We start from the raw sequence: 27,703 nt of genomic DNA on the forward strand, positions 1-27,703 counted from the left end.
TTGAAATGCGCAAAGACTTATGCAAATATTGAACTTTAAGTATGCAACTTGTTCCTATAACATCCTTGATTCAAATGATTTAAATTGCTGATGTATGTTGATAATATTAGTTTTGGAGCCCTCACCTCTGTGACTGACTTCTGTATTGTTATTTTCTTGGAAGTTTCAGATATTAATTATCCATGACTCTGCTTTCCTGTTGTTTTTTTCTTTCTTGCTGTTTTTTCTCAGTAAGTATTTGGAACTATCAAACCAGGCCACACTTAAAAGTGTAATACTTTTTTTTCTAGATGCCCATTTCACCATGGGTGTCCCTGTATCTTTGTGATATCAAGGGTAGGTATTTCACTTGGTCTTAACTTTGCTGACTCATTTATTTATTGCCAGCTGTGAGACGTCATACAAAAGTATTTAAAGCTTTCAGGCTTAGATAGAGATATGTACTTAGCCATATTTTTAATAGTATGTGGCGTGAAAGATGTTTAAAATGGATTCTGCTATTGCAGTCCTGTTGTTTTCTTTAGTCTGCTAAGGTGGTTTGTTCTACTGTGCTTATTTCTTAGGGAACCGTAGGCATTTTCGTAACATCATGGTGACTGGGTCAGCCATCCGCAGCAGGAAGGGCTGCAGAGCTCTTGGGAAAGACATGGTCCTTGAGCAGTTTGCCAGTGCACAAGGAATCAGATGCTTTGATCTGCTCCTTGGTTGGTGTGCAAGAGGTTCTTGGGAACAGGATATTTGAAAGCAAGCAGCTGTCTCACCTAGTGGACAGGGCTCTTCCAAATAGCTCTGACCCCACTGCCCATATCTGGCTTAAATGGAACGTGCTTGTGTGTTCATCATCTGGCAGGAGAAGGACTGGGGTACAGCAGTCCTTAACCACTTCGAGAAGTTGTTGCCTTAGAATACTTTTTTTTTTTTTTTTCCTTGGGGTGCTGTTTTGGTGATGGCTGTAGGTATGTTTTTATCTGGTGTCAGTTAAGACAGACTACAGAAATATGGAAATCTCTCTGGGAGCTTGACATCATACAGAGTAGGCTAATCCCAGTTTTGATGGGGGGGGAGGGAAAGCAGCCGGTAGTACTGCTGTGCAGTCCTACAGTGTTGGTGTTTTGATTGCTTTGCATCAAGCATACGTGGCTCAATAATAGTTGTTCTCCCCTGTAATTATACATGAAAGCAAATCTGAAAAAAATCCTTCCTCAAAGGTGACTGACAGATTCTTTCTTTAAGGTTTACGTTTTGTGAAATTAAAACACTTTTTGCTTTGTTCATTAGGGTCTCTTTCTTGTTACTCTATGCTTCTTGTGAAAGAAAAGAAATTGATATCAAACTTAAATTAATTCTGTTTCAGATATATCCTTGTCACAATAACTAATTGGGAAATGATCAAAATGCTAACTTAAAAAAAACCAGTTCATGCACTAAAGTGCTTTCAGTTTTTATTTTTTTTCAAACTACAAGCTAAGTTTGTCTAGCAGGGTGTAAAAATACTCTTTCCAGCACATCCTTCATATCTTCCAAATCCCGATCTTGTAAAAAAAGATGGAATTTCTTAATTGTACCGGTAAACAGTTGAAAGATAAATTTACCCCATACCGTCGTTTAGAGAAAGAATGTGTTTTTCTTTCACTTGCGTACAAAACTTTTCCCTTTGAAAGACACCGCTGCATCCTTTAGGTTGTGGCTTGATGATTTTTATATTCCTTTCGGCTGTTTTTATGTGCTAAATGCTAATTTTTTCTGTTGTTGGAGGAACCTCAGGTGTGAACTTTTGCAGCTTTTGTTTACAATAAAAGCACCACTTCAGAGAGAGTATTTTTGTTATGAATTCAATATATATTTAATGTGGAGCAGCTCCCTCTGTGCCTGCAGGCACATAGCTCAAATAACTTCCATGAAAAATGGAGAATTGAAAATGAAGCGGGCTGGTCAGTGCTGGTGTTTTTTGTGTTAGTCCTGTGGGCTGATATGAAATAAGTGCAAATCATAATTGGTTTCAGCTTGCTTTTGTTGTCCCTGCGGACTGCTTTTATCTGTCTGCATTTCCTCATCTCTTGTTCAGCCACAGCTACAGCTTTGGAGAGAAAGCCATTATTGGGTGTGTGGATCTGGCTGTGTTGAGAATGGGGTGCAGGCGGCTGCAGGCTCTTGCTTTATCCCTTTGGCCTGTCTGCAAGCCCTGTGCTGGCCCTATAATCGCCTGCTGAGACTTAGCCAAAGGCTGGAGCTGGCATCCAGCTTCATGGGCATCAACAAACCCATCCACCAGAGGAGACAAACTGCAGTATTGTTTGCATTATTAATCTTCCAGATAGCTTAACTACTCAGTTAGTCCAAGCTCCCCTCCTCTTTATGGATGGTGAAGACAAGCCAGGTGCATTGGAAAGGAGTTGGAGAGCATCATTTATGTGGAAAGCTCTCCATGGAAAAATTAGAGTAGTGGTGGTAAATGCCCTTCTTATCTGACAAACTGTCACTACAGAGTGTGGCAGTTCTCTCATGTTGCCCTGGTGGCTCAGGGAACTGGGATGTTTTGATAGGGCCTATATGTGTGAGACTGACTTACAAGGGAGGAAGGCAGGACTGTTTGAGATTAGAAAATGTCTGTATGAGAGGTCTGGCAGGAGGCACAAGGCACTTCCCTGTGATGGACAGGAAAAAAGCAAAGGAAGTAATGTAGTGCCTGAGAGATAGCAGTTGTCTGCTGGTGGGTCTTTCCAAATCTGAGGTGTGAGTGATAGTGCATGGTGCTGGCTTCTGTGAGGAGATGTTTAGAAAGATCTGTGCCAAAGTCAGTGGGTGATGTGTGGGGTGGAAAGCTGAAAACACTTATTGGGCAAGCTGAGGAAACAGTGCTTGTTGGAGGAAGGTGGTTTTGTAATATTAGGATTTTTCCTTACTGACAGGAAGTTTCAGCTTTCTAACAAATGTAAGTCCAGTATCCATCTGTAAAATATATGCCAGGGAATGAGTATATAGTTTTGTTTCCTTTGATTCCCTGATGGTACAATTATTGTACAATAGTTGCCTTTCCATTCCATGTCATCCTTTGACACATCTAATACTTCCTCAGCCTTTAATACAGGATGTGTGTAAATATATCAAGGGGTAAGATGAGCTCTTCAGGCACACAGTGGATGATTTTAAAAAAAGAAAAAAGAGAGTAATTATACAGCATTATACTGGTCTAATGAATTCTATCATTGCTGGATTTTGGTATTCAACTCTAGTTATAAATGCATTTGCACAGCTTAGGCACCAGATGTGATCCTCCTTGTCTATATTCAGTTACAGCACAGAAATTACTTCAAATTACTTCAAGCGGGATTTGACACTTCTGATTTACAAAAAAGAAATTATCCATGTAGCCCCGTGTTTAGAATGTGCTTGGCTATTTTATTCTAATGTTAGTTTTTGAGCTGAATCTAAAGAACTTCTTTGTTGAATTAAGAGAGAATTGAACAGTTCAATTGGAAGGGACCTACAGAGATCATTTAGTTCAATGGCCTGACCACATCAGGGCTTAGCAAAAGTTAAAGCATATTAATAAGGACATTGTTCAAAGGTCTCTTAAACAGACATGGGGCACCTGCCATCTCTCTAGGAAGCCTGTTCCAGTATTTGACCCTCTTCCATCATGATTACAGAATTCTTACTGATTTCCAGCCTGATGCTCCCTGGCTCAGATTTGCACCATTCCCACGCATCCTGGTACTGGTGACCAGGAGCAGAGTCTGGTACACTTCTTTGTTTCCCTACTTAAGCAGCTATGAGACTGGCTTTCAGTCTACTCTTCTCTAGGCTGGACAGTCCAATGTCCTCATCCTCTCCTCACAGGAATTACTGTTATGGAATGATGTTATGCAGGAGGAGTTGTTGTAGGGTGGTTGGATTCCAGCCTTGGAGCAACACTCATGTATGAAGTCTAGGCCAGTTTTTCAGTATCTATTATTCTTATTTTTTTTTCCATACTTTCTTGGCATCTGAGCATGTAAGTCTGTTGTGTGCTGAAGGATAGAAGCCTGCACAGCTGATCTTCTGTGGACTGTCGTGGTAATTAGCTTCCTTATTAAGCTGAGGGGCTGCAGTTTGTCTGGGGGCACCTGAGGCAACATGGGTTCTGCATTTCTGAGGAAACTTAGATTTATGTTTGGAGGTGAGCAAATTCAAGGATGTGGAACTGGAGAGGAGCATGTGGGGGGGGTGGTCTGAGCTCTTGGAAGACAGCTGTTTTTGGCAAGCTGGATGGGTTTATAGAAAATAAAGGATTTCTTACAGAATTGTCCAGGGTCTCATTTCCACATCTTGCTTGGGACTTGCATTGTCTAAAGTTAACCCTGATGTAAATTACTGTTAAGATATGCAGTTAAGTGGTGCCAAAACAGTTAGATGTTTGAGAAGGAGATCAGGATGGATGCCAGGGAAATTCCTGCAGCACAGGAAAGAATGGATGAGTTATTGTGAACCATGCAGAAATCTCAGGATCTGGGGTATGAAGGGGACTTACCTTTTTTTTCAAGTTCAAGGAGAATTAGACCATCAGGAATCCTAGGCAAGGAACTGGATCTTGAAGGAGGTATAGTTTGGTACCTTACAGTGTGGGTGATCACCAAGACCTTTACCAGGTGGCTTGGTTCAAAGGATGAAGAACTGTGCTGCAGCTGATAATGTGCTCCAGGAGCAGGTGTGGGAGAAAATGAAGAAACCCAGAATCCACAAGTGCAAGCTATTTTTTTTTGTGATCATGTTAGGTGAAGGAGAGGAATAGATGATTTTTATCTTGTTATTATTATTTTTTAAGGCATACAAAGTTGCAGGCTAATGTGTTTATCAAATTCAGGTGTGACTATATCTGTAAGACAGGAAAAAGCTGAGCTACTAGAAACCTGCCAGCTTGCAGCTTGTCATTAAAATCAGTAATGTAGTAGATTAATATAACAAAATAGTGTGTAGAGCCTTTGAAGACCCTGTTAGCATAGCTAATGTGCCATTGTTAACCTTTGGTATGTGATGGCAATGTGTTCTGATAGCTGTTCAGGGAAAGAAAACTGATTTAAATAGGAAAAGCTGCTTTTTTTTTTTTTTTTTTAATTTAAAGAAAAACATCTGCTGTGGTGCCAAATAGAAAAGAAACAAAACTGGAGGAGATGGGAGTTTTTAAAGTAATTGTAAATATAGACAAAGAGAGATGGCAGCTGGGGTGACTTCAGTGAGTATCAGGCCTGAGGAAGATTGCTGGTTCAATTTCTTGGGTAGCTCTCCAAGGAATAATTGCCTTTATTAGTGTTTTCTACCAGTTATGGGGCAACAGAATGTCTCTGCTATAATGACGATTGTTGATGGTACAGTTAAGAGTCCTAGTACTGTAAAAGAGTGGGATGTTATAGGGCAAGAACAGCATGACCTTGAAGACTGAAGTAATAGCAACTAGATTAAATTTAATAATATGAAGTACTAGGTAGGCCTGCATTTGGGAACTAACAGCAGAAAATTCAGCTGTGGGCCAAGAGATCATCAGTAGAAAATGAGCAGGAAAATCATAATGAAGAGGAGGTGTGTGAAATAGTCACTGCATCACTGGAGTAGCAGAATCAGTTAATGGATCCAGATCAGATGAGGTTTCACTGGTGCCTTGGTCACCATGCACATTTCTGGTCATCTACATTCAAAGGGATAAATTGAAGTTGGAGCACATGTGGCAAGTTCTCATCAGGAGAATGGAGAGAGCCCATTTTGTGAGGGAAATTTGACAGCTGTAGAGGAGGAGGAGAACAGAAGAAGGCTGAGAGTGATGTGACTGCCATCTACAGATGATACATCTACAGATAATGCTGGTAGGCCTCTGAGTTTGTGGAGTGGCTTTCCAGGCAGAATAGCAAGGACTGAAATAATGAATTGATTTTATAGTGTAACGCTGCCCTTATTTAAGAGTCATTTGATGTATTTGCTAGCAGAGGAATGGATTTAAATGATCCATGAGCATCCTTTTAGTCCCTTGTGCCTATACATTACTTACATCCTGGGGTCTACTGAACTAGTCTAAATGGAGACTTATTTTGCATCTAAAATGCATAGCAAAAGTAAAGAGAGAGATTTTCTCAGCTTATGGCTTTTTTATTTTATTTTATTTTTTGTTTAAATGTTTTATATCCTTCTGGAGAAGGAACCAGTAGTCTTAAAAAATATGTATGTATCAGGGTATAATAACTTAGCAGTATTTCTGATCAGGAAATTATTTTAGATCATATGATTAAGGTTTGATGTAATACGAACATGAAGAGGCTGAATGTCTCCTATACCTTTATAAGAACCTTTTGAAATCCTTAGCTTTCTGCTAGTTTATTTTTCTTTACTTCATTTCCTGTAGTGATTTTTCCATCTCAAATCATAAAATTAAGTATGAAGGCTGAACTGATGGCAGATTTTTGTCAAGATTATTACATAGTTTGTATGTGTTGTGTTTTTTGCTATGGAAGTCATGTGGATCAATTTTGCTAAGGAAAATATTAATGTAGCTCCAAAGTAGTACAATAAAAACTTATGTCTCAGATAAATATGCAGAATTGATTGTGGCACGCTTTCCCCTCTATGATGAGGATGCTTATCAATAAATCTGTTAATGATTCTTAGAATTCTTAAAATAAGTAATTGGAAATTTCAAATATCATATTGTTCTGATGATTGCTGATGGGAGAAAAACAAACAACATATTACAAGGAGAAATTAATAATTCAAGACAATCATAAGAGTTCTTATATGCCTACTAATTGATTTGACATGGGAAAATAAATATTTCAATAATTTTATATTACATAGTAATTAGCTAATACTTGTATGATGGAACTATCTGAGAACCTTTATAGACGTTACCCACAGTTTCTTAGCTAAGCATCCTTTAGAATAGCCATGAAGGAAAGCCTTTTCCTTTAACTGAAATTGTTTTCTACTAAGAAATTTTGCAGTTTCTGACATCAGGATTGGATTTTTTTGGCATGACACTTTGGACTGAGCTCTTTGCTTAAGAATTTGATCTTAAAACTGAAGTTTTGTGGCTTTAACGCTTAATTCTTATTGATGTCAGAAAGGCTTTTTGCAGAAGAAATCTTAAACCTTCTGGTAGCATTTACATTTGATTCATCAGGGTGGTTAAACCCTCTAAACAATTGGTTTAATTTTATAAGAGCAGGAAAGATTAGGGAAAAAAAAGAAAGTTATATTTCAGTAAGGCTGAGTCAACATGAGTTGTAGATGTATGTTTACATCTCAAGTTCACCTATATCTGTGTATGTTATGTATCTGTATGAATAACATTTATAAAATCTGAACTACGCAAATATGTATTTTCATAAAATACTATTTTATTTTATTGAATATACTTAGTATTTTTAGTGAGTTACAATCAAACTAAAATTTTAATTATATCAATTATAGAGAAATGGTAAATTTTCTGAGAACTAGAAGACTTAGATCTGCTTTTAAGAAGTTATTTGTGTTAATTTACTGATTTGGGGATGACCATGTTGTTCCAACCTCCCTGTATTGTGCAGGGACACATTCCACTGGTCCAGATTGCTTAAAATCCCATCCAGCCTGGCCTTGAGTGCTTCCTGGTGTGGGGCGCATTGGCTGGGTTAATTTGAACAGTTTCAAATTTGACTACATATTCATTGTGTTGCAGTCTAAATTGCATTTTTCTTATTTGCTTCTTGTACATCCATTTTGTTCTATGTTTTATATAAAAATGTGTGTATATATATGTGTATATATATGTGTATATATATATATATATCCATTTGTAATTAATTTTATGTCTTGTTTTCAATGTGCTATTTTATATGCTTTTCTTCCTAGCATGATTCTTACTCAAATGGACAGACATGAATGTCTTCTTAGATGTTCTTTTATATAAAACAATTGAATGATTTGAAAATAACTTATTTATTTATTTATTTATTTATTTTACAAGAATCATAGTTAAAATTGCAGTTGGGATGATAACTTAGAACTACATGTCTCATGTTCCCCTGTGCTATTGCAAAGTAATTTGCATTTTGTAATCTGTGCTTTTTCTTGGTGCTTTCTCCATTTCTTCCTTTTTATAGTAACTCAATTTCAGATTTTCTGTAATCTACTGGTTATTTATCTGCTGCATATTTGCAGAAAAGTGTACATTGAGGTTTTTAACCTTGCTTTGCTTATGTTGCAATTCCTCTTTAGTCATTTTTTCTGCACTTCCTTTTATGAATTTGCTTATTTTTGCATCTTTCTCGTATTTAGCATCGTACTTGTCATCTCTCCCATTTATTAATGAGGGCTGCCTTTCTTTAGTACTTCATCATTTTTCATCACCTTGTAGTTTTCATAACAATGTGTTTTGTCTCCTTCAATAATGGATGAGTTTATGTATATAGCAATATTTTTAGGCATCATTAGTGGCAGCAGTAGTGTTGCTAGTTCAAATTTCCAGGGGCTCAGTTATAAGTCTTTCTAATTCCCCTTGACCGCACTTTCAGTTCTGTGTGTTTTTTTGTTTTGTTTTGAAAAAAGCTCTTATTACTCATTTTGACTGAATACATTATCTAATCACAACTCCTGTACATGTCTCTCTAGACCAGATTGCTCACAGCCCCATTCAGTCTGGCCTTCAATGTTTCCAGGGAGGGGGCATCCAGGACCTCACTGGTCAATGTGTTCTCACCACCCTCACAGTGAAGAAATGCTTCCCAGTACCTAGTCTAAATTTACCCTCTTCCAATTTAAAACCATTTCCCCTTCATCCTGTGGCTGTATGTCCCAATAAAAACTCCCTCCCCAGCTTTCCTGTAGGCTCCCTTCAGGTACTGGAAGGTGCCTCTGGAGCCTCCTCTTCTGGCTGAAGAGCCCCAGCTGTATCAGCCTGTTACAGAGAGAGGCTAGCAAAAGAATCTCTACTGATCACCTTTCGTTTTCCTTTCTTTTCCTTTTTTTTTTTCTTCCTCTCTTTAATTACTTATAATGAAGTTTCAGAAAGCAATACTGTTCTGAAGCCGTGTGAGCATCCTGCAAGCTGCATCTTAAAATATGGAGATATGTAGTAGCTACTAAAGTCTGCTAGAAATGGACAATCTTTCGAGATCCACAAATTGCATATTGTTTTTGTATTTAGTTATTAGTTTAGTAGTAGGCAGCATAGATTGCAGAACAAAATGATTTCATCTCTTGTATTGTTGTAAGGTTTGTATTCTTTATTTACCATGCCAACCATCCATCTATGGTAGGGATATATAAAAGAAAAAAGATTTTTTTTTTTTTTTTTAGTGAAATGTTAGACTTCAGTTTTCAGTATCTTTGCAATTGTATTAACTCTGTTTATTTTAAACTGTCTTATGAAAGTGGAAAGAGACTACTGTACCAGGTGTATCCCTTTATTTGAGATGGCTACAGTCTCTGTTATAGTGCTAGAGGACTGAAGTCAGCCCACAAGCCCACTACTGCTGTGTCTGTTGTTTCCATGAGATGAAGCCTTTGCCCATGGACAGATAGCTGTTGTTTGGCATCCCTGGTCTTAGCTCTGTGATGCTGGAGAAATGTTGAAATTGCTGTTAGTTCCTGGGCTGCAGTATGGAAGGAGATGCACTGAAGAAAAGGGTGAAGAAATAAAGAGGAATTGAATTAAAACCGTGAAAGAAATACAGTCAGCATTTAAGGATAAGTTAGTTTAACCTGAGGGTAAATAAGATACTCAGTTGATTAGACGAGGAACAGTGAGCCTTTTGCTTGAGCAAGAAGTAGACTTTGTGTGCCCCAGTGGCGCAAGTGGTAGGAATGCCACTTTGCAACACTGGAGGCCCTGGGTTCGAATCCCCCTGTGGCGCAAGTGGTAGAAGTGCCGCTCTGCTACACAGGAGGCTCAAATCCCGGGGGGTTGGACTCGATGATCTCTAAGGTCCCTTCCAACCCACACGAGACTGTGATACTATGATACTTTCAGCACTTGTTATTTGTGTTATTAGCAGCCGTGAGTAGAAATGAGATGGTGAACAAGTGTGAACAAATAATCCCAGAGCTCTAAAAAGCTCACCTTCTGTAGAATAATTTTGAAGTATGGAAGGTCATCAGTATTGTACATTCCAGGCTGCTGGCTCATTGTCATTCTGCTATAGTAAGGTTTCTTGCAGCTAGGGAAATTACTTCGTATGTGTGTATATATGTATATATATCAGGCTTTACATACTGAAGTGTATCTTACATATTTTTATATATAATTTAACATTTGGTACACCGATAAGAATGACTCCTTAAGTGTTTGGAGGAAAAAAATAAATCTAGCAAGGGGAAGAAGTGTGCAAGTTTTGAATAGATTAATTTTAATGCAGAATATGTATGAGGAAGCCATTCTTTTTAGGCAAGGTCGGTTGATGAACTCATGTAACATGAAAAAGCTTATAACAGTTTTAGAATTCCTTTTTTTTTTTTTTTTTTTTAAAGCAAAATATTTCCCCTCATTTCTTTTAATAGCTCCTTAACCTTGAGATCTTCCAAAAGAAATCATTGCCTACATTGCAGCTTCACAGTAGAGTCATGGCAGTGTCTATTCATTTAAAATACTGCTTTGTAAGGTTTCTTCTTATTGTTAAGTAAACTGTTAAGTAAGTTGCCACTTGGGGATCCAGTTTTTGAATTCTCAAACTAGTTTTCCTTTTGTCACAGTTTTTCTGACTAGAGATACTGGATTATTTTTTGTGTTGAATCGGTTTCTTAGGATTTTAATCTTTAGGGCTATAAATTATTCACAACTGATGCCTAGAGTTAGGGAAGAGCCAGCACTAGGAAAACCCTTGTGGAGATGACAGTCCTGTCCATCCTGTCCTGCCTCTAAATCAAAGCAGTGCATGAGGCTGACTTGCTGCTGTGGAGGGGTGAGAAGCCACAGTTGCGCTGGTTCCTGAGCAGGCAGAGTTGCACTGTGGAATCCAAAGGCCTTGTGATCTAGTAACATCCTCTGCCGCTGGGTTCCTGATCTAGTTCCATGAAATCTATGTTCTCTCACTCCTTCAACACGCCTCAACTTCTATACCCAGCCACTTCTGTTTGAAGGAATCTCCTAAATTATCCCACATTTTCCCTAACAATTTCTTCTTATGCAATTCCTTTTTAAACTCATCTTAGGCAGAAATCCCACGGTGAATGTTCTCTCCTTCTCCTGGGTGCCCTGTCCCTGACTTTTTGGGCTTCTCATCCTCATTTTTTTTTCTGCTGCAGTTTTGTCAATTCGAGCATCAGTGCTACAGGAATTTCCCATCAGTTCTCACCCTACGGTGTTGTGGTATTTCACTGCTTGCCAGCAGATTAACAACTTGTAGGGAAAAAAAAAATTAATTACCCATGCCTGCTCTAACAGGTGGATCTTCAAAGAAGCATAGCCATAAGTTCTGCTTTGATATGGCTTAAATATCTCTGATGCGTGTTTTGTATCAAATCATTTTGGACAGGACTCTTGAGGGCAGGAAAAGCAGTATGGCATGGCATGTCTATTCAAGATGTGTTTAAATGTGGGTTTTTTTTTGCTTCTAAAAGTGTCGGGTGATTCCTTCTGATTTTCAAATTACTGTATCGCTATTTTAAATGAAAACTTGTTGGATAGTGCATATCAGAAATATTTAGGCAAATTTAAGTCCAGTACCACTGATTTGTGTGTACTTTTTCCGCACCTTGCTGTCTGTGACAGTTATGGTTGGCAGCTTTGCCTGGTCCAGGAGCTCTGGGGATCAGTGATGGTTGACCTTGTCAGTGCAGTAAAGCCTGTTGTAGTATTGTGCTTAGCACAGTGATGCAGCCTCTGGTACTTGAGTTAGTGAATTCTACTTCACTGTTGCATTGCATTGCATTTTGTAGCATAGGCATCATTATAGCTGAAATGGCTGCCTATTTCTACACACCTCAGTCTGCAGGACCCCAGAAATGGAGCAAGAATGGTGTGGGATGGGGATTCTTTCCACCTACGTATCCAGAGTGGCATCTCCCCAAAATAGACTTTGTTCCTCCTTCAGTCCAGAAAACTGCTTAACAGCTGCAGTGAAGCCTCCTAGAGGGTTGTTCATGAGTGCTTCTTTGTAATGATTCAAACCTCTTGCAGTGAGGTAACAGCACTACAAAGATTGTAATTAGATTACTACAGTTAAAAATTCTCTGTGATGTATTACTGTTGCCCACTTTGACATTTACATAATTCTAATGGTGTCAAACTGCCGGAGAAGAGCTCAGCTGGGAGTGAATATGTAGCAATCATTAATCCATTGTACCCGGGTAAGCATTTTATCATGATTATCAAAAGATATATTTACATGGAGACGGGCAAAGGTGACATATGATCCAGCCTCTTTGCCCTCAGGAGGTGATGGCTGCTCAGCTTCCTCTCAGGGAAGGGAGAACATCTGAGGGACCTGCTGTAACAGCCCCAGCAGTCAGCAGGGTCTGGAGCTGAACACCTTCCGAGTAGTTAGGAATGGCATTTTGAAGCCTCTCTATGCTGCATTGCTGCATTCCACACCTCTATTTTGTCCTTTTTTTTTTTTTTTTTTTTTTTTAAATTTTTTTTAATTTCCTGAATCTTAGTGTGGTATTTTTAGATGTGATGCAGTACCTGGTCTTGTTGTGCATGCTTATTTTTGTTTTAAATATCTCTCTTTCCTTGAATTTTGAAGCATGCAGAGTGCATCATGTCCCCATTTGCTTAATAGGTCATCATGTAAGTAATACCTAGTCGGGACTATTAAAGGGGATATTGTGTATGACAAGAGGGAAGTTATTTTTAACAACAGGACTGAAGAGCACTCTCTTCTATCCTAGTCCCTCAGAAGACAAAAATGACTCATTTACATTTCAGATGTGATGTCGATACCAACAGTTACCAACTTCATTCAGAACTGTGTTGAAGCCTTCAAAAATTTCTTTTGGGTGAATAGAAAAAATGACAAGTTATTGCATATATCAACAGTAATAGTTGTTAGGCTGCTATTACGCTGAATTTTCAAGAGATACTGTTTGACCAAATATGTTATGCTACGTTGCAATTTTAATTTTTTTCAGTTCTTTAAAAAACAGTAAGGAGCATATGAGAGCCTTGCTTTCTGAAGCCAAGAACTCTGTACCTAGTGTCTCAGCTTCCCACTGATGTTTTGGTGAGAGAAAGAATGGATTTACCACTTGCAGAAAATACATTTTAATAAGATATCTTCATCCTCCCTTGAGATAGTGTACTTTTTTGAGCCAATGTAGAATGATGAGCTACTTTATCTAGCATCTTTTGTATATTTCTGTAAAAAGATGCAGCTTTGCTGGCTAAAAACTGCCGTTTTGTCTATGCTGATAATCTTGGGAGAGTCATTTCAGCTACTTGTAACAGCTGCTGTGATTTTGGTGGAAGGACCAAAAATAGCTCTTCGGATCATATCTGTGCAGTAACAGCCGTTAGGAATGGGTATCTCTCAGACTTTTCCAGGGAGAGTCCTCCACCACTTCTCACAGCAGTGTTTCAGTAACTCCCTTTTTCACTGCAGTTCTGTAGAGGGCATAAAGCTTAAAAAGATCACTTTGAGGTGAATGAAGGCAATGCTGTGGAGCCCAGACATCACTGCTGGGCAGTGATTTGGTAGAATACACATGATGTTGAGTGTAACCAATTCCAAAGTATGAAGGATTGTGCAAAACCAAGAGGAAGGAACAACTGTGTAGTGCTGCTGGAGCTGAGGAAGGATTGAGGGACCTGCAGTGTTGTTGCACAACCTGTGCTGCTGCTGTTTGCCTGATCAAAAGGAGACTTTGACAGACCTTCCAACTTAACAGGTCTTTGCATTTGCGTCAGCTGTGTTCACAGTATGGTCTGAAATTAAGTAATGCAGATAAGAAAGAAATTCGAACATTCTGATTTGGACAAAGTCTATCAAGAGTATGATTTCTCATCTGCTGCATAGTTTTAACAATTGAAAGATGTACAAACTGTGGAACCAAAAGGCTTGTCTGTGCAGCTGGCTATTCAGACGACAGCTACAGTCCATGTGTTTTTTAGGTCACAGAATGTTTATAATGAACTTCTATGCCATCAATGCAACGAGAAAAGGAGGAGCATATTTTGTCCTTAGAGGTACTTGAATTATTATCTGGGCCTAGGGATTGGGTACTTTGTGCTGGATCAGAGGAAAACTTAAATAGCAAATACGCAGCCTAAATGCATACATTAAACTGCAAGAAGAACAGGCATTTCAGGAGCTGTCTTCTGTGTCTCTCTGTAAGCATTACCAGAACTGATCAGTTCTCACTGCTGGTGGAGATAGCTGAACTATAGGTGAATTCATAAAGGCATTTCTACTTCATCTTTGTTGAAGTAAAGGTTTTCCTCATGAGATTCGCCTAGAACATCAACACCATAAAAAGTGACATGAATAAATATTTCTAGTATGATCTTGGTGAATGCAAGGGTAATATGCAGTTGCTTGTACAGTGTGAAAACACTGGAACATTTGTTTAGTTACCTTCATTGGATGTTTGACAGTGGTGTTAACAAAAAAACAGGTTACTGAATATATGGAGTGACATACTCAGATTTGCAACACAAACCTGTGCCATTAGTCTAATCAGAAGCATGAGAACATTAACTTCAAGTTTACTTTGTGGATATGATCTGTATGTACATAGATCATCTGTTTTCAGTTGTAACAAAAACGTAAATGAACATGCATATAATTTCATGTGACATGGTCCCTAGAATTTAGAATAATAGAACTGCAGAATCACAGAATACCCTGAGTTATAAGGGACATGCAAGGGTCATCAAGTCCATCATAGATGGGTGATTTATATTTATCTAGCTGTCTGTACTTGACTGAAGCTTCAGAAATGTAAATCATAGTTAGAGATTTCTTCCCTCTCAAGGACAGGGAGGAGATGCAAAATAATGAGTTTCCAGTCAGTGTACAGAGTGTCAGCTCTATGAAAGTAATACTTTCGTTGCAGAGGTAGCCTTTTTAAAAAAAGAAAAAATAGAAGATGGAAGAAATTAACATATATTTTATGTTTATTGTCACAGGTATGTGATTACAAAGAGCAAATTAAAGTACCACATGGAGAAATGTTGTCTTCAAATGTGGAAAAACTGATTATGTAAATGGTATTTGGGTAATGCAGTTTCTTCCCCCATACCAGCACTTCAAAGAGACAAACCAGCACTGCAGGATAAATGGAATGAAGCAAGAGCGTATTCAGATCTTCCTCCACCCACCATCCGTGTTTATAGCTATTCTGAATGTTCATTTGAATACTTTTGAATTCACGTTTTCATCACTGAGCAAATCTAAATCTGATCCAGGAATAATCAGCAAAATAACTTGTCAGGAATCTATCTGGAAACATCCTAATAGTTACACTACTGCGATATCAATGTAATGGAGACTAAAATAATATTTCAGATATCTTTCAGTTATGTTTGGTTACTTGAATTTGCCCAAATGAAAGAACTAATACTTTGTGAGAAGTCTTGCTAATAATAAAGTGCTTTGTGATGCCTTGCATAAGGCTTGCTGTGTTGCCACAGAACTGATAGTGTCCTGCGCAGGAGGAAAGCAGATGTTCCAGGTGCCAATTTGAGTGTATATTTGTAATTTATGGAACAGTGTTTCTAAAGCTCTACATCAGGAATGTTCTTTTTAGAGCACTCCTGCCTGACTGCTTTGTCTGGCACCCAGCAGCAGCAGCTCTAGGAACCTGCACCTATTGGGGAGTGTTTCTGTTCTATCTGCTGGTTGCGAGCTCTGGTTCTCAATTTGCTGGAAGTTTAACAGATGAAAAATTAAGAGCAAACACTCACGCTTTGATTTCACAGCCCCAGTATCCTTAGGGAAACACAGAATTTTCCACTGTTTGCTCATAAGTATGTGTCTGTCATTTAAAGTGAGGTGGGATATTACTTTTCCCATACTCCCCATTTGTGTTCACTGCTACTTTTGCCACTATGAGCACTATGAATCAAATCCTGTTGTCTTATCTATATTCTTCACAGGCCTTGTCAGGTACAAGCGCATCTTTTCAGATTCAAAATATATAAACAACTAGATAGATATATAATGTCCAGGTAGATTCTAGCTATCTGAATAGGAAGAGTTGTCAGAAAGAATAAAAGATTTCCTCAGTCTAATGCCAGATTTCTTGGAAATGCCCAAGCTTCTCACTCTGCTTTCCTGGGAAATTTCAATCTGTCTCTCCTCATCAGAGGTGGGGAAAAATTCCTGGTTCTTCTTATCATAGCCACTGTTGCTTGAGACAGTGTCAGAACTGCTTTGCTATTGCAGTTACCCTTTAGCTATTAGAGACCTCTCATGACAGAGAGAGCTTTTTGTTGGACAGTTTTTAAATAAAACCATGTGCTGACTTCACAGAATTGATTCAGAGTCCTAGGTCGTACACAGACTCTGCAGATCAGCACAAATGAGTCCTGAGATGTTAGCAAATTAATGCAAGTTTGTCTTTGTTTTAGGGAAAAGCAAGCAAAAAATATGACATTGAATGAGGACAAGGTGTACTTGGTTTCTTCTTTTATTGTTTCCAAGGTTTGTTCTCTGTGGCTGTTCCCTTTGTATAGCCCAGTTATGTTTGTATAAATGGCACATACCCTTGGTTATAAATAATGCATTTGAGATCCCAATCATAGCAGGATGGGTGACATTTTATTGCAGGTACCGGTCAGTTATGGAAAACAGTGCTGCCAAGGAAGAATTTCTTTGAGAGCCACGTTTCATTTTAAAAAGTGCACTGAGGAAATAAGCAAAATGTGGAAAGGCTGTGTCTGGAAGTCTGAAGGCTAAACAATTATTCTGACTGAAATTTCTGACTGATTTTAAACATTAGTTTTTAGAAGAGAGCGGCACTGTATGTATCATTCAAGGCCAGTTTCAGAATGCCAGCCTTAAAATAGTGCTGTTCCCAGGCCCTTCCAGGAGGATTTTGTGCATTTAGAAACTTGAATTGTTCAAAGAAATGGCATGGGCCATTGCTTTGCCTGAATTTATGTATGTCTTTTTGTAAAATCCTCCAAACCACTGAGGGTTCCTCTTTAACAAAATACCAGTGTAAAATACGATAGATTTTGACAGATACATTTTATCTTGTATTTAAATTCACTTTTCATGAGTATTGAGGACCAAACACCAAGTGTGGTGAGACTGATACAGTGCTGTGGCTTTATTAAGTGAATATCATGCTGAAAGATGTAGTACTAGAAATGAAAGCCATTAGTTGTGGAAATAGGGTCAGTGAAAGAAGTTAGACTAACAGCAGCCATTTATGAGAGACAGGCATCTTTTCATTCACTATGGGCAGCTGCGCTCCAGACAGCAAAATAAACAAAGAAAACTGTGTTAGTGCCCAGTATGTTCCTGGATAAGACTGACTCTATTGCTAGTATATATTGATTTAAATCTAGAGGACTCTGAGGGAGGAGAAAAACAACCAAGAGTGATGAGAAAACTATTATAAAACCCATTATAAGTAAATCAGTCACATAATTTTATTTCTACCTGAGTGACTGCTAATTGCTAGTTTTTCACCCAAACTCTTATATTCCCCGTTTGCAGAAGTGTTATGCATGTGCTTTTCTTTTCTTCTGGACAAATATTACCTTTTTCTCAGCTTATTCAATTTAATGGATAAGCAGCAGAGATTTTAAGCGCTCATATGAAGTATAAATAAAGATGAGCAGAACTCTTCTCAAAAAAATAAGAATTGGGCTGAAGTGGTGTGGTATGTTTTTTTCTTAATATCATTTCAGTGTTGTTTTCATATGCGTAAACAGCTCCTGAAGTTGCTAGGGGGTGTTTCACAGTTGGAAATTAGTTTGTGCAATTGCATGTAGGTGAGTAATGGTTTTGTGAAACAATCCATACCCATAAAGAAGGTGAGCACACAGTAAAGATGTCTGGGAACCTTTTGCAAAGCACTGACTTTCCCCATTCTCATAGCAAAACCTATAAATGAATGAGGCATCTCATTTTAAGAAGTTATGTTGCAAAATATTATTTTAAAAAAGAATAGCCTCTTGAAATTTTATAAATGAGTATATATTAAATAGTTTATTGATTCCTTTATAGGCTAGCATAATCAGTAAAAGAAAACATGTTCTTCCCTTCTATTAAAATCTTCTCAAGTTGATATGGTTTACTTAAAAGAAAACAGTTCTTTTTTTATCTGATTGTCTAAGTGTGCATCAGGCAAAGAATGTCTTTCCGTTACTTAAGAAGAATGCTTACATGACATACATAACAGATTCTTGTTACCTGTTTTTGTCAATGTTGAAAAGTGATTGCTGTTTGGCACCAGTCCTATGGGGAGTGTTGTTATCACAACTGACATTCCTAATGGAAGGGAAACAGAAGTGCAGCACGTGTCAGCACTGTATTGATCTTAAGGTTAATGTTGCTTGAACTGTTCTGTATGGAAAGTTTTTGTTGCTTTTGGTGGATATAGATTCTTTTTCTTTCAAGATTTGGGTGGAATAAATTGGTACTCTCAGTGGACAGCTGTCATGCATATGAGAAGAGGGTTGGTTCATAACTGATGCTCTTACTGTTGATGAGAATTTAAGTAGGAGGTTTCATATGATTAAGCCTAGGCAAGCTGATGTGACATTTTCTGTGTAGTCTGTAGGGAGTTCAAAAATAATGTTTCTTGTAATACTCCCTATTCTCTGTAACTCTTAATTACTAGGTGAAAAATCACCATTGCTTAAGTGTTCAGTACATCTTATGTGTCTAAGCATTATAACCACTTAAATGTTTTAGGAAATCTCATCTGCCATTTTTTTCTCCAAAATAAGTTCTTCAGAGTCCTGAATAGGTTAGAGTTTTCTGTTTCTGATGCTTATTCTGTTATACTTGTTGGTGTGTGTGTGTATTTATATATATATATATATATATATATATAAAATTTTTATATTTTAATTTTTAATATTTATATATATATATATATATATATATAGTTTTTCCCTATAGACTTCTGCTCTGAAGTTGTTCTTGGCCCACTGATATGGTACAGCTGGCAGCAAGTGGGATGTATGTTTGATCATCTGCCTCAGAGATGAGCCATCATCTCTCACTATATGTTTCCTCAAACTCTTCTGCTCCTGGGTATTCTCCTGGGTACTCCTATGTTCAAATCACTTTATATATTCCTTAGTCTCATCTTTGAGAAGTCAGAGGTTCATTCTGACAGGAGGTTAAGTCTATAGGAAACTTAGCACTATTACCTAGGTTAGAATTTTAGAGCTTGTTTGATGTTACTCTACCTGTTTTCTAAAATGACTGGCTGTTGCCGCATTGCAGCAATGTTTACTTAAATGTTTTTTGCTGTTTCTGCTGTTTTTAATTGAGAAAGTATCTCAGGAAGAAAGACAGGTAGCAGGCCAGCCTTTACCTGGCTTAGGCCTGATGGTCTGTGTCCAATTTATGCTATGATATGCCTTGTAGACCTGATCTCCAAGTGTGAATCTTGGTGAATGGTGTTTGGACAAGACCTGGGGGCACGTCATTCGTTCTAATAACCCTGTGGAGGAAATTCTAGATGTGTGTGGAAAGATGGAGCTACCAAATGCCTTCGTGGATGGAGCATCCACAGCATCTCTTGGCAACCTCTACCCTCACTACCTCTGAGTACTCCATTTTAAAGCCATCCTGCCTTGTCCTATCACTAGAATTTGTGAAAAGTCAGTTCCCCTTCTGCTTGTAAACACCCTTCAAGTACTTGAAGGCCACGATAAGGTCTCCCTGGAGCCTTCTCCAAGCTGAGCAAGCCCAACTCCCTCAACCTTTCCTCACAGGAGAGATGCTCAAGCCCTCTGATTATCTTTGTGGCCCTCCTCAGGACCTGCTCCAACAGCTCAGTGCCCTTGTGCTGGGGACCCTAGGCCTGGGCAGAGTATTCCAGCTGGGACCTTACAAGGGCAGAGTAGAGGGGAAAATAACAGTAGAGTTATTTTATTTTATTTTATGATATTTTATTAACTTGTTCTGGAAAAGGGCAGTGGGAAGTAATAAGGATACACACAAAAAAAGCTTAGTCTGTTTGTGAGAAAAATAAATAAATAAAAGCAAAACACCCCAAAATCATGAAGAACTGGGAGTTTTTAATTCTAAATCAAATTTCATCCTGTTCTGCAGTTCTCATTTTAAAGGAGAGAGTTACTAAGGATACAAGTACAACTGTTCTACCACAAGAAATTTAGTTGGGTGAACTAGCAAACACACTATGCCACTGAGTTCTTATTCCTGTTCCAGTGCTCCTTAAAATGTTACAGAACATAAATCAGGAATACAAAAATAGAAAGTGGTGACATGCAGCACATTAAACTGGACTACACAGTAATTAGTGATTTGTGTTCCACAAGTAAATGAATAAATAATTTTTCTTAGTTGCCTTAAGGTGTGGATAAGATGTTGTCTCAGGAGTGGAAGGAAGAGGAATGTTTGCATCAGATTGGATTTGCTCTTGGCAGAACAGGGGGCTTGCTGACAGATTGAATAGCTCTGAAGGCTGCATATTTGTTCCTTATTCTCAAAAGATATATGTGGAAAAAAGCAGTCTGAAAATGAAACATCAATAGAGTTTTGCATTGCATTAGCACTGTTCTTTGCTGCAAAATACAGTAACATTTGATTAACATGTGCCTCATGAGTTACTGAAATACCTTGATATTTATCAAGAGAGTGTGTCACCAGCCTCACACAACTTGATTCTTCTCATACATCGGTGGCAGCAAGCAGCTGCTCTCATTCCAGTACTGCAAGCATTCACTGAGCTAGGGTAAATAAGGAAAGGAATCAGATCTTTCAGAAGATCCTTTTCTCCCCAGTGGTCACTGTGCATACTTTCAAGTACCCAGAGGCGCTGTAAAATTCTTACAGCCCTCACAAGACTGTTTCCCCAAAAAGGCCATCTTTGGGAGGTTGTCCACTAGCTTTCCTTATGTGCTTTAGGATGGAGACGTATAATGAAACAGAACTGAAGGCTCAGAGAGGTATTTTTATGTTGCTGCTGCTGCTTGAATATAAACCTGAACTGGCAGTGTTTGGGGAGCTACTGATCTGATTTACCCTGAGGAATGATGATGGTCATGTTGAAGAAGGCAAGATAGTGATCCTCAAGACCCTTCTGCTCCACTTCTCCTTTCTTCATTTCTGTTCTCACTTCAAGGCTCTTTTTCTCTCTTGACACCAAGTCTTTCTATTTATATGTGGGCCTTTTTTTCTGCACAGTTCTAACCCCAGCCTTCAACAAAGCTTCTGTAGTATTTAGGCTTGGCAGGTTTTTTGAACAGGAAACTATGTCAGAGATAAGATTAAGAAAAAAGCCTGGAAGTGCTATTGCAGTGTCTTGTTGCCACAGTTCTGCTTTTTGTATGAGAAAACTGGTAAGTGTGCTAAATGTTCTCTGAGAAAGAGAAGGAGAAAAAGATGTTAGGATTTGCTATAGCAGTAAAAACAGCTAATTCAAGGCCAAGGACCTGTGGTACATAAGCCTTTGAAAGAGTAAATTACTGTTAAACGTTTCTAAAGAGAGTAGGAATAAATAGTAAAATAAGAATAAGCCATCTTGTATGCTGCTGTTAACTGTGGTGTGGCATTTCTCTGTGTGGACTTGAAATTGTGCCAAACAAACTGGTGTTCTTAGAGAAATGTCTTTATTTATCCTTGCACACATTGAAAAACAAATAGTTAAAGAAAAAGCTGAGAAAAGTACTGAAGAAGGTATAAGAGAGAGTGAACTCTGAGGGGCTCCATCACTGTTCCTGGAGAACTGCAGCTGTCTTTCTAATATTACTGCTATACATAATCCATCAGAGAGAAAAGCAAGTTTCTCTTTGAGATTTCAATCATTAAAGTGAAAATTCACCAATGGAAATGAAAATCTTTGATAGTATGAAAGATGTTGTAAAAAAAAAAAGTGAGATTTCACTGAGGAAAATGAAAATAAGAATCCTTTTATTAAAAGCAGAATTGTTATTTGGGTGCTTTATTAGCTGTGTAGGCTAATGTTTCAAGATAATAATTTGAAGCATTATCGAGTAGTGAATGGGGTTTGGATTTAGAATTGGGCATGAATATAAAAAAAATCTGTTTGTTATCATCATTAAAAACTGTGCCCATTGAGTTGCATGTTTAATAAAAGGCAAAAAACCTAGCTGGTAGCTAAGGGAACGGCCTTGAATGTGAGACTGTTTTCTGGCAGGACATTAATTACTATTTTTCCATAACCTACCCAGAGGATGGAATTAATGACACATCAGGAGGTGCAAAGCGTTTTATTTCTAAGGTCAGTGGATCTGCTTCGTTGTCTAAGTGCTTAAAACAACAGATTTTTGCTTCTCCAAAGGAAGCTTTTAAAGGAGCAATGCCATTAGAAATCAAACATACAAAAAGTGTTAAATCATTTTCTTAGCTTATTAGTAATATAATCAAATGTACTGTAAGCAAACTATTTATTATGTAAGCAAGCTTTGTTTTGTAAACCATAGAATTTTTATTTGGACTTTCATTTCCTTATTTATTAGAATTGAAAAGAAAGCATGGAAGTCAGTCTGACTCTTGTTTGTTTTAGAGGTTAATTTCAGAGTTTCTGGACTGACAAGGTCACCTTGATTGAGTATTTCACCATGAAAAGACAAAGTCTAATTTTAAGTTTGTTTCTACAGCATTAGTGGGTATATGGGTTGCTATAATGTGGCTTTGCCACTGAGGAGTGAATGCTTAGTTATGGTTCTCTTGGCCTAGCAAGAATATTTTTGTATAGCTGGTGAACTGGTTATATGTATTTATTTGTAAAATGTGTATTATGGTTTTTTGTATATGAAATTACTAATCCAGGAGAGACTAGCTTGCACCTTCCAGCAGGAGGAGCTTTCTGTTATGAATGAGAACCAAGCACACCAGGAGCCCTGCACCCTCCATGGAACTCCGAGGTGCAGACTTCTGCCAGCACAGACCTTGTCCATTTGTATGCTTTTCTGCAATACTGAAAAATGGGAAAACAAATGCTCTGAGATACCACTGATTTACAAATTGATTTGGATTAAGTAGTGCTTTGAATATGTTGTGTTTTCATTTTTGCCCCTTACAGGAGTGATTCTTGTCCTGTTTATATGCCTTTCCCACTTCACTTGTGTATGCACAGGTATCTATATTGCAGTATATTTTAGAATGTAGGCATGCTTTGCATGGCAGTTCTTTTGTCTTGTATCAACAGCTGCATAATTCTATTAGGTTTGTGCAGGAAATCACTTCATAACCTTTACCTTACTTAGTTTTAGCACTGGCAAAGCTACAGACTTTTGTAAATATGTATTTTTATGTAAAGTTATTTATAAGTAAGAACAATTGTGTCTAAATGAAATCAGAAGACTTATTTTTATGAGGGGGAGAGGCTGTTAATGGGGCATCTGTCTGGAAGTGTCTTTCTGGAAGGATGTGCGAGTTCCATCTCAAATGGGAGCCCTTCCCAAGAGACTGACTTGCCTGGTCTGTGGACACCAGGAGGAATGGTCAAGACCATTCTGACTGCAGCAAAAAAGATTAAAAGAATTGCTTAAAACATAGTTATCTCAGGTCCTGCTGGTGGCCATTGAGAGCAAGTACATTTCTATTTACATGTAATGTCAGGTAGTCTAGTAACACTGCAGTGATTTCCTGGTTATCAGCTTTCTTCTTCCCTTTTAAGCAAACTACTTCACCTTCTTGATTTTTTTCTTTGTTTTTGATGCAACATTAACTGTTCCTAGCATCCAGTTTTAGTGCTGCTGCCAGTAAATCAAAACCAAAAATGCATCTCAAACCCATATCAAACAGTGTGTGGGAGAAGAAAAGATATTATGCCATCTCAAAGGAAGGACAGCAGGTAAAAAGAAGGATATCTGGTTGCTTCAGTGGCTTATTGTCTGGTCTGTTACTGTTACATCTAGATATTTCCACCTAAAGTCAGTAGCATGGCTACTAGTTAATACCAGTTTCCACAGGCATTTCCAAAGTCAACATTACATGTAATGCAGATAATTTTTTGGAGAAAAGAGGTTTTTTCTCGTTTTTGCTTATTTGTGTGTGTGATTCTAGTACACAGTTGGGAATAGAGTAGTATTTTTTACAGTGAATATCATATTCCTCCTTATTCTTACATTGAAAATGCAGAGAGGTTTTCTATCTATATGGAATAACATACTCAGGCTAAAAATAGTTATTTATTACCATTTGAAAAGGGAGACTCCTGGTTTTTGATTACCACTCAAAACCTGCTTCTAGCCCTAACAAGGTCAAATGTGTTCAACCTTGAAAACTCTGATGTTAGGTGTGGATAACCCACTTTAGGTTGCTGCATAGGAGATACCAAACCTGTCAGTTCTTCTCTGTTTAAAACCTTCACATGTAATCGTATATGCAGAGGTCTGTTGGATATCTTTAAGATATTTTTCTTAAAAACTTAGGATATTTATAGTTGGATGAAATCACTAAATGTTATTACTTAACTGACAGCTGAATTTTGTCTAGGTGAAGTTGAAGTTGTGAAAGCCTTTGCAAATCTTTGGGCTGCTTTTCAGGCTTCATGTTTGAAACTGTATTGCTGCTCTTTAGTCTCATTGCTGATTCTTTTGTTAAGGTAGCATTTGAATGTTTGGATCAATAAGAGCTTCTAAATTGAAAAAGTTTGACAAGGGAAGGGAGAAGATAAAGTATGTGTAAAGTGTTTAGTTCTGCAAAAAGTGCTGTGCTGTTTCATTTCCTCCTAATTCTAAATGTATGAATAAATCTGTGGCACTAGAGAAAAGAATTTAGAACAAAATAAGTGGATTTAAGGAAAAGACACCACAGTGTATTACAAAACAGAAGCATTATTGCCAAAATCATGCTCTAGCTAATGTGTACTGTTTGATTCTCTCTCAACTGACAGCATTTTGACTTAAATGTTTTGACCTCTACTTATTTTCATTCTGAAGTTTGTTTGGGGGGGTGTGTGAAAAGGTTGCACCTCCTCTTAACTTCAACATCACTTTATTGTTTCTTCAGGATCTTTTTTTATCTCTTGCCCAGCTACCAAATGTGTTAAATCACCACACTAAAATATTTGAAGTCAATACATTAGAGAAAAAAAGAAATATGGAAATGATGACTGCCCAAATCCTAATCTGTTCCAAATCTATCAAGCTTGATTCTGGCCTCTTTCTAGCTATAAATAAAATAATTACTCCCCTGATATCAACTAAATGTAAACAGGTAAATGATTAAGAAGGGCAAATCCTGCTTGACCAACCTCTTGGTCTTCTGTGATTATGTCACTGTGTCAGTGGACAAGGGAAATGCCAGTGATGTCATTTATTTCAACTCCAGTAAGGCTTTTGACACAGTACCCCCACATCATCCTTCTCTCCAAATTGGAGAGGTATGGGTTTGATGGGTGGACTGGTTGTTGGATGAAGAACTGTCTGTAGGATTGAGTCCAGAGAGTAGTGGTCAATGTCAGGATGGTGACTGGTGACGAGTGTTGTCCCCCAGGGATTGGTGCTGGGGCTGATACTTTTCAGTGTCTTTTTCAATGACACTGACAGTGGGGTCAAGAGTACTCTCAGTAAATTTGCTGATGACACCCAAGAGGGGTGAGATGCCATCCAGAGAGATCTAGACAGGCTTAAACAGTGGGCCCAGGTGAAACCTCATGTGGTTCAACAAAACCACATGCAAGATACTGCACCTGATTCCAGGCAACCCTCACTATCGATGCAAGCTGGGGGATGAAAGGATTGAGCGCAGCTCTGCAGAATAAGACCTGGGTGTGCTGGTGGATGAGAAACTGGACAGCAGTACTATGCCCTCGCAGCCCAGAAAGCCAACCATATCCTGGTCTGCATCAAAAAGTGTGTGCCCAGCAGTTCTAGGGAGGTGATCCTGCTCATCTACTCTGCGCTGATGAGACCTCACCTGAAGTACCTTATTCAGGTGTGGAGTACTCAGTATGGGAGAGACAGACTTGTTGGAGTGCATCCAGAAGAAAGCCACAAAAATGACCTGTGGAATGGAGTACCTCTCCTACAAGGACAGCCTGAGGGAGCTGCAGCTGTTCAGCCTGGAGAAGAGAAGGCTATAGTGTCCTGATAGCAGCCTTTCAGTATCTAAAAGGGGAACTACAGGAAAGAAGAGGACAGGCTGTTTAGCAGGATCTGTGGTGACAGAACAAGGAGAAAAAGTCTTTTACAGTGAGGACGATGAGGTACTAGAACAGGTTGCACAGTACTGAGGCCAATACCCCATCCCTGGAGACTTTCAAGGTGAGGCTGGATCAGGCCCTGGGCAACCTGATGTAGCTGTGTCCTCCGTGTTCATTGCAAGGGAGTTGGACTAGATGGCCTTCAGAGGTCCCTTCCAATTCTAAGGATTCTACAATTCTATGAAATGAAAACAGAACAAGGAATGTACTTTTTCCTTCCCTGTCAAGGTTTTCTGTTCTGCTGTTTGTGTATAACAAAATTATGGAACAAAAAGCATTATTATATCATGAACAGTGGCACGTAGAGTACACAAAATGGATGACTTATTCTGGGGTAAGTCAAGACAGTAAAACAGCTTCAGTAACGAGTTTCAACGAGCATGAGAGACTTTTGTGCACAATGATGGAAGTACTGCCTTCTCAGTATTTCCTACTTATGGATTAATAGAATTATTGAGGTTGGAAAAGACCTCCAAGATCCAGTCCAATTATCCACCTATCACCAGTATTTCCCCACTAAACCATGTCCTTCAGAACAGCATCTAAACATTTCTTGAACATCTCCAGGAAAGATGATTCCACCAAATCCCTGGACAGCCCGTTCCAGCATCTGACTTCTCTTTCAGAGAGGAAATATTTTCTTATACCCAACCTGAAACTCCCCTGGCACCTCTTCATACCATTCCCTCTGGTCCTCAAACAAACCAAAAACCTCTATCACACTGCTAAGATTTCAAAAGAAGTGATTGAGAAACAAGTACATATTTTCTATAAATTCTGTGTGACAGCAAGGAACAGTGACATATTCTAAGAACATTAACAGGAGTGAAAGGAATCGACAAATTTAGGATTAATTTAGGCTCTGAATCTCCAGGAAGTCTGAGGGAAAATCCTTGTGCACATTGTAGAAATATTATCAGACATGGTACTTGGAGGCTTTTCCTTACTGCAAGAATTTGTGTCTATTGTAGAGAACATATTCTCTTTTATGAAGAAGATGAAAATGCAAATGCTTCATTTTAGGGAAAAAGCATTTGCGTGGCTTTCATAAAAACTAAAAATATTCCAGAATAAATATTGTAATCTCTGTGGTAAAAAGAAAATTATAATTGGAATAATGATAATTTCACCTAGAAATAGATGAGAGGATACATAAATTACCTTTTTATTCAGTTTCAACACAGTGATGGCAGATACTGCCAGTCTTGCAAATGTACTTATTTGTCTCTTGTGGGAACTGTTCTTTAGAAAAGCAATGCCCGTAAGAGGTGCCACTGAAAGCAGCAGTTTTCTGTTTTTGTGTTTTAATCCTGTCATCTTTAATTCATTCTGCTTTCCATTTGTAGCTAAAGCTTTCACTAAACTGTTCCGTTAGGGGAAAAAAAAGCCACTTATAGAGGTGGACTGGAGGCAGAGTAATGATGAGATTTGCCCA

The 27,703-nt window shown here is 38.3% G+C and overlaps 1 protein-coding gene across 1 annotated transcript in view; it reads left to right on the plus strand.

Moving 5' to 3' along the window:
- The window catches only part of ADCY2 (adenylate cyclase 2), a 197,750-nt gene that overhangs the window by 16,976 nt on the left and 153,071 nt on the right, over positions 1-27,703 (plus strand).

This window comes from Coturnix japonica, chromosome 2, assembly GCF_001577835.2.
Source record: "Coturnix japonica isolate 7356 chromosome 2, Coturnix japonica 2.1, whole genome shotgun sequence".
NCBI lineage: Eukaryota > Metazoa > Chordata > Aves > Galliformes > Phasianidae > Coturnix > Coturnix japonica.